The sequence below is a fragment of the Macaca mulatta genome, chromosome 12 (assembly GCF_049350105.2).
Source record: "Macaca mulatta isolate MMU2019108-1 chromosome 12, T2T-MMU8v2.0, whole genome shotgun sequence".
In the NCBI taxonomy this organism is placed as follows: domain Eukaryota; kingdom Metazoa; phylum Chordata; class Mammalia; order Primates; family Cercopithecidae; genus Macaca; species Macaca mulatta.
The window spans coordinates 119,871,963-119,882,530 of NC_133417.1; positions in this window are offsets into that span (position 1 = coordinate 119,871,963).

A 10,568-nucleotide genomic window follows, 5' to 3' on the forward strand; every position below is an offset into this window, starting at 1 on the left:
TAGTATAGTTTGAAGTCAGGTAATGTGATGCCTCCAGTTTTGTTCTTTTTGCTTAGGATTGCCTTAGCTATTTGTGCTTTTTTGTTGTTATTGTTCCATATGAATTATAAAATAGTTTTTTCTAGTCCTTTGAAGAATTTCATTGGTAGTCTGGTAGGAATAGCACTGAACCTATAAATTGCTTTGGGCAGTATGGCCATTTTAATGATATTGATTCTTCCCACCCATGACTATTAAATGTTTTTCCATTTGTTTGTCTCATCTCTGATTTCTTTGAGTAGTGTTTTGTAGTTCTCACTGTAGAGATCTTTCACATCCCTGGTTATCTGTATTCCTAAGTGTTTTATTCTTTTTGTTTCAGTTGTGAATGGGATTGCATTTCTGATTTGGCTCTTGGCTTGATGATTGTTGGTGTATAGGAATGCTGGTGATTTGTATACGTTGATATTGTGTCCTGAGACTTTGCTGAAGTTGTTTACCAGCTTAAAGAGCTTTTGCACCAAGACTATGGGGTTTTCTAGATATGGAATCATGTCATCTGCAAACAGGAATAATTTGACTTTTGGATACCCTTTATTTCTTTCTCTTGCCAGATTGCTCTGGCCAGGACTTCCAATACTATGTTGAACAGTAGTGATGAGAGAGGGTATCCTTTTTTTTGTGCCAGTTTTCAAGGGGAATACTTCCAGCTTTTGTGCATTTAGTATGATGTTGGTTGCGGGTTTGTCATAAATGGCTCTTGTTATTTTGAGGTATGTTCCTTCAATACCTAGTTTATTGAGAGTTTTTAACATGGAGGAGTATTGAATTTTGTTGAAAGCCTTTTCTTTATTGAGATGATCATGTGGTCTTTGTGTTTAGTTCTGTTTATGTGATGAATCACATCTATTGATTTGTGTATGTTAAACCAACCTTGCAACCCAGGGATAAAGCCCACTTGATGGTGATGGATAAACTTCTTCCTGTGTTACTGGATTTGGTTTGCTGGTATTTTGTTGAGGATTTTTGCACCAATGTTCATCAAGGATATTGGCCTGAAGTTTCTTTTTGTGTCATATCTCTGCCAGGTTTTGGTATCAGGATGATGTTTGCTTTATAGAATGAGTTAAGGAGGAGTACCTCCTCCTCGATTTTATGGAATAGTTTCAGTAGGAATGGTACTAGTTCTTATTTGTGCATCTGGTAGAATTCAGCTGTGAATCTGTCTGGTCCTGGGCTTTATTTGGTTGGTAGGCTATTTATTACTAATTCAATTTTGAAACTCCTTATTGGTCTGTTCAGGGATTCATTTTCTTCCTGGTTCAGTTTTGGGATGGTAAATGTGTCCAGAAATTTATCCATTTCTTCTAGATTATCTAGTTTGTGTGCATAAAGGTACTCGTAATAGTCTCTGGTGGTTATCTGTATTTTTGTGGGGTCAGTGGTAACACTCCCTTTGTCATTTCTAATTGTGTTTATTTGGATCCTCTCTCTTTTCTTCTTTATAAGTTCAGCTAGCAGTGTATTTTATTAGTTTTCTTGTTGTTGTTCTTGTTGTTTTTCAGAGAATCAGCTCCTGGATTCTTTGATCTTTTGAATGGTTTTTTGTATCTCAATCTCTTTTGGTTCAGCTCTGATTTTGGTTATTTCTTCTCTTCTGCTAGCTTTGGGGTTGGTTTGCTCTTGGTTCTCTAGTTCTTTTAGTTGCAGTGTTAGGTTGCTAAATTAAGAGCTTTCTAACTTTTTGATGTCAATATTTAGTATTATAAGTTTTTCTTTTAACACTGCTCTAGCTGTGTCCCAGGGATTCTCGTATGTTGTATTTTTGTTCTGGTTGTTCCAAAGAACTTCTTGTTTTCTGTCTTAATTTCATTATTTACCCAAAAGTCATTCAGGAGCAGGTTATTTAATGTCCATGTAATTGTATGGTTTTGAGCAAATTTCTTAGTCTTGATTGCTAATTTTATTGCACTGTGATCTGAGAGAGTGGTTGTTATGATTTTAGTTCTTTTGCATTTGCTGAGGAGTGTTTTATGTCTGATTGTGTGGTCGATTTTAGAGTATGTGCCATGTGGCAATGAGAAAAATGTATATCTGTTGTTTTTGTGTGGAGAGTTCTGTATATATCTATCAGATACATTTGTTCCAGTGCTAAGTTCAGGTCCTGAATATCTTTGTTAATTTTCTGTCTCAGTAATCTGTCTAATATTGTCAGTGAGGTGTTGAAGTCTCCCACCATTATTGTGTGGGAGTCTATGTCTCTTTGAAGGTCTCTAAGAACTTGCTTTATGAATCTGGATGTTCCTATTTGAGCGTATATATATTTAGGATAGTTAGTCTTCTTACTAAGTTGTACCCTTTATCATCATGTAATGTCCTTCTTTGCCTTTGTTGATCTATGTTGGTTTACAGTCTGTTTTGTCCTAAATTAGGACTCACACCCCTGCTTTTTTCTGTTTTCCATTTGCTTGGCAGATTTTTCTCTATCCCTTTATTTTGAGCCTATGTGTGTCACTGCCTATGAGATGGGTCTCTTGAAGAGAGCGTACCACTGGGTCTTGGCTCTTTATCCAGCTTGCCACTCTGTGCCTTTTAATTGAGGCATTTAGCTGGTTTACATTCAAGGTTAGTATTGATATGTGTTGATTTGATCCTGTCCTCATGATGTTAGCTGGTTATTATGCAGACTTGTTTGTGTGGTTGTTTTATAGTGTCACTGGTACTTTTAAAGTACACTACTTAAAGTGGTATAATATTATTAATTAATTAATTTATTTATTTATTTATTTTGAGACAGAGTCTCACCCTGTTGCCCAGGCTAGAGTGCTGTGGCATGATCTCGGCTCACTGCAACCTCTGTCTCCCAGGTTCTAGTGGTTCTCCTGCCTCAGGCTCCTGAGTAGCTGGAATTACAGGTGTGCACCACCACGCCCAGCTAATTTTTGTATTTTTAGTAGAAATGGGGTTTCGCCATGTAGGCCAGGCTGGTCTCAAACTCGTGACCTCAGGTGATACGCCCGCCTCGGCCTCCCAAAATGCGGGATTACAGGCGTGAGCCACTGTGCCTGGCCAAAGTGGTATAATATTTTTAAGTAGATTCTGATAAAGCAAAAATATGTATTGTAAATTCTAGAATAGCCAATAAAAATTTTTAAAGAGGTAAATATAATAAGTTAAATATTGGTGAGTAAATGAAACAAGAACAAATCATTTTTAATTTGCCAATATAGGAGGAAATAACCAAAGTCATTGTACAAACAACAACAAAAGTAGAAAAAAACTATTATAGTGATGAGCCCAGCAGGATGTTAGAGTATTTGTCTGAATTGTTTGATGTTTGTGGTATCTGTCAGCTCCACAAAATGTGTGATTTGTTGTGTTTTCTTTTCTCTAAGTAAATATTCATTTTTATCTTCAGTTTTGTATTTGAAATTTTGTATCGCTTTTTTCTTAAAGAGAGGCCTCAGAGTTACTTATTTATTTATTTATTTTATTTTATTTTTTGAGACGGAGTTTCGCTCTTTTTGCCCAGGCTGGAGTGCAATGGTACGATCTCGGCTCACCGCAACCTCCGCCTCCCGGGTTCAAGCGATTCTCCTGCCTCAGCCTCCCGAGTAGCTGGGATTACAGGCATGCGCCACCATGCCTGGCTAATTTTGTATTTTTAGTAGAGACGGGGTTTCTCCATGTTAGTCAGGCTGGTCTTGAACTCCCAACCTCAGGTGATCCACCCGCCTCGTCCTCCCAAAGTGCTGGGATTACAGGCGTGAGTCACCGCGCCCGGCCCCCTCAGAATTATTTAAGCTTTATGCCACACAAAACCTTTAGACAAGGTGCTGCTGGAGGACCTGTGAAAACACAGAGATGGCCCCTCATCAAGCTTTTCAAATGGGTTGTATGACGGTCTTTGAACGTGCTTGCTAACAAAAGTTTGTATATGTGACAAAATGGGGTCTAAGATTTGTTTTCAATGTGATACACTACCTGGTAAACAGCTTGTAGAGGAGGAACCAAAGCAAGGTAGCCATATAATTTATCAGTCAAACGAGGACACTTCTAAGAGTGCTAAACTACTAAACTGAAGGGCACACCAGCATAATAGGCACAAAGTCTGGTTCAAGCAAACTGAACCAATAGCCCCTCACCTATTTCCAAATACTGGATACTGCAGACAGCATCCAGGAAATAATTTCTGACAGACCAAATGGGCTTACATCAGTTTGCAACAGTTGGAATGTATATGTTTATGTACATACATATGTATACACGTGTATGTGCCTATGTATATGTGTATACATGTATACACATGTGTGTATATGCATATACGTGTGTGTATGTGTATACATGCATGTATACATATATTCACATATATATGCAAATTCTGTTACAAACTCTGTATATGTCTGTGTGTATATATATGTTTGTATGTATAAACTATAGGTGCAGAAAAATTCTACTTCCATCCTCTTAGGGTCCTGGCTAGGTGCAAGAATTAAATTGAGATAAAATAGATTCACAAGAGAAAAGCATACACATGTATTTAATACACATTTTACATAGCACAGGTACCCTCATAAAGAAATGAAGACCAAAAAAGCATCTAGCGTCAGTTGCTTTATACTGAATTGGACAACGAATAGTAAACTGTGAAAATGTGACTAAATTATGTGGGGAGGCTTAAAAGATAAGAGTTATAACAAGGTTTGTACAGTGTTCTCTCAATCTCAACTTCTTGTCCTTGAAGATAAGGATGTTGCCTTTTCTTCTAGAACAGAGAGAGTGTCTTTCACATGGGAATTTCATCTTTTGCTCTTATGAAACAGCATGAAGGTCAAAGTGATCTTTTTGCACCTGCTGCTTTTCAAGAGTCTATTTAAATAGTCGATATGCTATGATAGCATATTCTAACTCCCTCAATATGCATATAAATGCAAACTGTTGCAAACTTTTTAATGTATGTAAGTATACATACGTGTGTTGCATGTACATATCCTATTTTTTTAAAAAATCAAAATAAAATCTGTTGCTGAGGGTTTGTAAAAAAACAATTTGATAATCACTTCAGATATGTAGTCTTCACTGGGAATGGCTGAAGATGCATTTCTAGTGTCACTTCATACTCAAAAAACACAAGGACTGAAGAACAAAATGAGGGACTTCCTAAAGGCAGAATAATTCTATTACCTGTATTATTTGTCTTCCTTACGGAATTCAGTTCATTATTTGATACAGGATGAAAACTGCAAACCTCAAGGTTTTCTCAAAACTCTGTCAGGTCAGAGGTAAGAGTAGGCAATAAGAGTGCCCTTTCTGAAAGCTGGAGCCACAGTAAATGTATCCGGGTCTCTGCTCGCTACATATCCAATCCCCAAGCCTCCCTCTTTATATGGAGCAATCCCCAAAAGGAGTTTGTTTCAGAAACAATATGCAATATCCTTCATTATAATCCCATGAAATGGGTGAATATGACTGTAACACTCACCAAGTGATTATACCAAAATAGAAGGGAGCGAGCATTACAGTCATATTTACTCTAGAATTTGAAGCCAAGAATTGCTGTAAAAATCATCAGAATTTTGGCATGTAGTTCGTAAGTTTTTGAAAAATCTCAAATATTACTAATCAATTCTCTGAGTCTGTTTCCTATTTGGAAAGAAATCTAGTATCTTACATTTCCCAAAACGGTTGCCAATGCGTTTTCATCAGAAGAGGTTCTGGGCAGCTATGTCAATCAAGATCCAAGTTTCCAAATTCATGGTGACAGCAGAGTCTTTACTGGAAAATATACAATAGGTGTGACTTCACACTCAAATGACTTTTTGGTTTCTTGTCTGACAGTGTTCAATCTTTTAGTGTCCATGATTAAATGAACATTTATGTTATAAACAATTTTTAAATAGATTCTTCTGCCTATGACTGTAATGAGAAAATAATTATTCAAAAACAGTTCAGTTTTAATAGGCGTTGAAATTCAGTCAACGGAATTCTGTGATTTTTTTTTTTTGGAGGCTTTAGTTAAAAGAGTATTGCATTTATTTCATGTTTTGTCAATGCTATTTCTACCAAGTATAGTCATTGTCACATCACCATTATCATTATCACCAACAACTACTCTGAAGGCAAATTATCTATAGGTTGAATAAATGAATGAAAAGAACTATCAAAGTTTAGGGAATTCTAAATTGGTGATTTGCTCTGCGGGACAGCACAGTACCTGGACTGTGCCTCAAGTTTTCCCCTCAAGAAGGTCCCTTCTTGGGATGCCGTGGCAGTGGATCATGAGGTCAGGAGATCGAGACCATCCTGGCTAACACGGTGAAACCCCGTCTCTACTAAAAATACAAAAAATTAGCCAGGCGTGTTGGTCTGCACCTGTAGTCCCAGCTACTCAGGAGGCTGAGGCAGGAGAATTGCTTGAACCTGGGAGGCGGAGGCTGCAGTGCACCGAGATCACGCTACTGCACTCCAGCCTAGGTGACAGAGTGAGACTCTGTCTCAAAAAAAAAAAAAAAGAAAAAAAGTCTCTTTATGCTGTTTCATTCTCTCTTTGTTCTCTCTTTCCCTTCCTTCCTACCCTCCTTCCTTCCTTCCTTCCTTCCCTTTCTTTTCTTTCTTTCTTCTTGTTTCTCCATCTTGATTTACTTTCCCTCTGGTGCACAGAAAGAAGCTAAAGAAGCTAATGCTGCTCTGCTCATGGCACACCGTCAGCACTGGTTAATAGACTTTGTTGTGTTTTAGTTCCTTATTTTTGTCTCTCTGTCCCCCCTCCCCTATCTCTAGCCTTCTACTTTATTATATTTAAAATATGTGCTCTCATAAATCATTCTTATTTGTATTCCAATAAATACATATTCTTGAAATAAATTTTAAGAATTTTATAAGGTTTTATAAATGATATTGGATTTAAATATTTTCTTTTTTAATTTATACTATTCTTAAGTTCTAGCCACACTGTTATCTGTTAATGCAGTAGATTCATTTTGATAACAGTATAGTATTGTACCATGGAATGATAACACAGTTTATTATTATTATTATTTTGAGACAGAGTCTTGCTCTATTGCCCAGGCTGGAGTGCAGTGGCACAATCTCAGCTCACTGCCTCAGCCTCCCAAGTAGCCGGGATTACAGGTGTGTGCACCACCATGTCCAGCTAATTTCTTTCTCCCTTCCTTTCTTTCTTTCTTCCTTCCTTCCTTCCTTCCTTCCTTCCTTCCTTCCTTCCTTCCTTCCTTTCTTTCTCTTTCTTTCATTCTTTCTCTCTTTTTTGTATTTTTAGTAGAGATGGGGTCTTGCCATGTTGGCCAGGCTGGTCTTGAACCCCTGACCTTAAGTGATCCACCTGCCTTGACCTCCAAAAGTGCTGGGGTTCCAGGCATGAGCCACCACATCCGGCCTATAACACAGCTTAAATGCCAGTTTCCCTAAGGGCAGTCATCTATCTCAGACAAAATTTTGCCTGGTAGAAATGCTGCTGCGTGTGTCCTCAAACATGGCTCCTTCTGGGTCTGTGCTTGAGTTTCTATCAGTTATACACACTGGAATGGACTTGTGGGGTTTAATGGTACATCCATATCTAATATCACTAAGCACTGCCAGGATATTCCCCCAAATGACTGAATATGAGGATTCCCTCCTCCTTGATCTCCTTAACCTCAACATGACTTTCTCATGTTTGACATTTGGCAAATTAGTGATTAGTCATAAATTTTACTTGCATTTCTCTTGAACATCTTTTTATATTACACTTATTAGCCGTTTGGTTTTCTCTTCTCTGAATTACCTCATCATCTTTGCCCAAATATCTATTGGCTGTCCTTTTTCTTGCTAATTTGGACATTTACTCTATGTTCTAGACATTTAATCCCTTTTTATATTTTAGATATTGCAAATATCTTCTTCCAGTCTAGCAGCATATCTTAACTTGGTGATGGTAAACTTCATTAAACAGAAAAAATGTGTGGTAAAAGTAAAAAGCACGAAGCTTTACCTAATGGTTTTTACTTTAGAGAATCTAATTTTTTAAATTCTTCCACAGTTCAAGATAATAAAAATATTCTCATATGTTTTATGTTACTTAATTTTGTAACTTTATCTTTGTTATTTAAGTCTTTAACCCATCTGAAGGCCATATGGTGTTAAGTAGCAAGTCTATTTTATTTTTTCTCTTCATAGAGGGATAATTTCTTTAACATTATCCATTAATCATCTGCTGTATACCTACTGATTTGTAATGGCCATCATACACTGAACTCCATATGTATTAGATTGGTGCAAATGTAATTGCAGTTTTTGCACTGTTTGAAATTTGCCGTTTGATACTGAGATCCATTCTTAAATAAATGTGGTTATGTTATACATCATTTTAATGCACATTTCTTGCTTTATGATTTTGGCTAATGACTTGTTACTTGCTGTGTATTTTACATTTATTTTTGACTGTGGAAGTGATGTTAGACAGAAAGCAAATTTAAGTGATTTTCTTATTTGAGTTGAAAATGGGTCATAAAGCAGCAGAGACAACTCACAACATCAACAATGCATTTGGCCCAGGAACCACTAACAAACTTACAGGGCAGTGATTGTTCAAGAAGTTTTGCAAAAGAGACCAGAGTCTTGAAGATGAGGAGCATAGTGGCTGGCCATTGGAAATTGACAACAACCAATTGAGAGCAGTCATTGAAGCTGATACTCTTACAACTGCATGAGAAGTTGCCGAAGTAGTCAACGTTGACCATTCTATGACTGTTTGGCATTTGAAGCCAATAGGAAAGGTGAAAAAACTCGATAAGAGGGTGCCTCATGAACTGAGCAAAAATTTTTTAAAAATTGTCGTTTTGAGATTTTGTCTTCTCTTATTCTACACAACAACAACAAACCGTTTCTCAATCAGATTGTGACATGCAATGAAAAGTGGATTTTATACAACAACCGGCAATGACCAGCTCACTGGTTGGACTCAGAGGAAGCTTCAAAGCACTTCCCAAAACAAAACTTGCACCAAAAAAGGTCATGGTCACTGTTTGGTGGTCTGCCACCGGCCAGTCTAATCTACTACAGCTTTCTGAATTTCAGCAAAACCATTACATCCAAGAAGTATGCTCAGCAAATCGATGCGATGCACGGAAAACTGCAATGCCTGCAGCCGGCATTGGTCAGCAGAGGGGGCCCAATTCTCCTCCACAATGATGCCCAACTCTACGTGGCACAACCAACACTTCAAAAGTTGAATGGATTGGGCTTTGAAGTTTTGTCTCATCCGCCACATTCACCCGACGTCTTGCCAACTGATTACTACTTCTTTAAGCATCTGGACGCTTTTTGCAGAGAAAATGCTCCCAAAACCAGCAGGATGCAGAAAATGCTTTCCAAGAGTTTGTGGAATCCTGAAGTACAAATTTTTAAGTAACATTTTTCTCAATGGCAAAAATGTGTTGATAGTAATGGTTCCTATTTTGATTAATAAAAATGTGTTTTAACCTAGTTACAATGATTTAAAATTCATGGTACGAAACTGCAATTACTTTTGCGCCAACCTAATACATGATACTTCTGGAACTTTCGGACTGTTCCTTTAGTCAGTTCTCTTTTCCTGCACCAGTGTCATGCTGTTTTTACTTCTTTGTACTAGATCCCAAGTGTTGCTATGACACGTTTCCCCTTTTTCTTTATTTAAAAAAGTTTACATTTATTTATGGGCTTTTATTTTCCCGTATTAATTTTAGAAAGCCAGTTTCTCAAATTTCATGAAAGAATCCTCCAGGAATTCTAACTGGAATGGCATTACATTTAAGATTAATTTTGAGGAGAAAATTAGGTCTTTCCTATGGTATGTAATCTCATCCTTGGATATACCATATCTCTTGACTTATTTAATTCTTCTTTTTATTAACTTCAGTAATTAAAAAAAAATTCTTCTGCTTAAGATCTTGTGCATTATGTTAGGCTTATTCCTGAATATCTCATAGTTTCTATTGCCAAAAGCATCTTATTTTACTATATTTCTTACTTAGCTATATTATCTTTTATAGAAGAATGCTATTGATTTTTGTACATTGAACTTGTAATCATCATTGTTTATTTAATTTTTTCTCCCTTCCATTAATTCTTTTATCTTTCTGGAATTCATATTAAAGGGGCATTGGCATTTCTTACCTCTACCCTTCATATCTCTTAACTTTTCTTTCATTCCTTCCATTTTTTTTTTTTTACCTTTTTTTATGTTTTCAGAGGGAGTTCCTCAACTTGATCCTCTGATTCACTAATTCTTACCTCAATTGCATTCATTCTACACTTCAATTCATCCATTGAGTTATTATTCTAATAGTTCAGACACTAACTGAAGATCACAGAGTGATCCTAATAGACATCACATGGTATAAAATAATATCCCTCACATGCACACACAAAAATTTGATATAATAAATTGTTTTCTTTTTTTTAATTATACTTTAAGTTCTGGGATACATGTGCAGAACATGCAGGTTTGTTGAATAGGTATACATGTGCCATGGTGGTTTGCCATACCCATCAACCTGTCATCTACATTAGGTATTTCTCCCAATGCTATCCCTCCCCTTCCTCCAGAC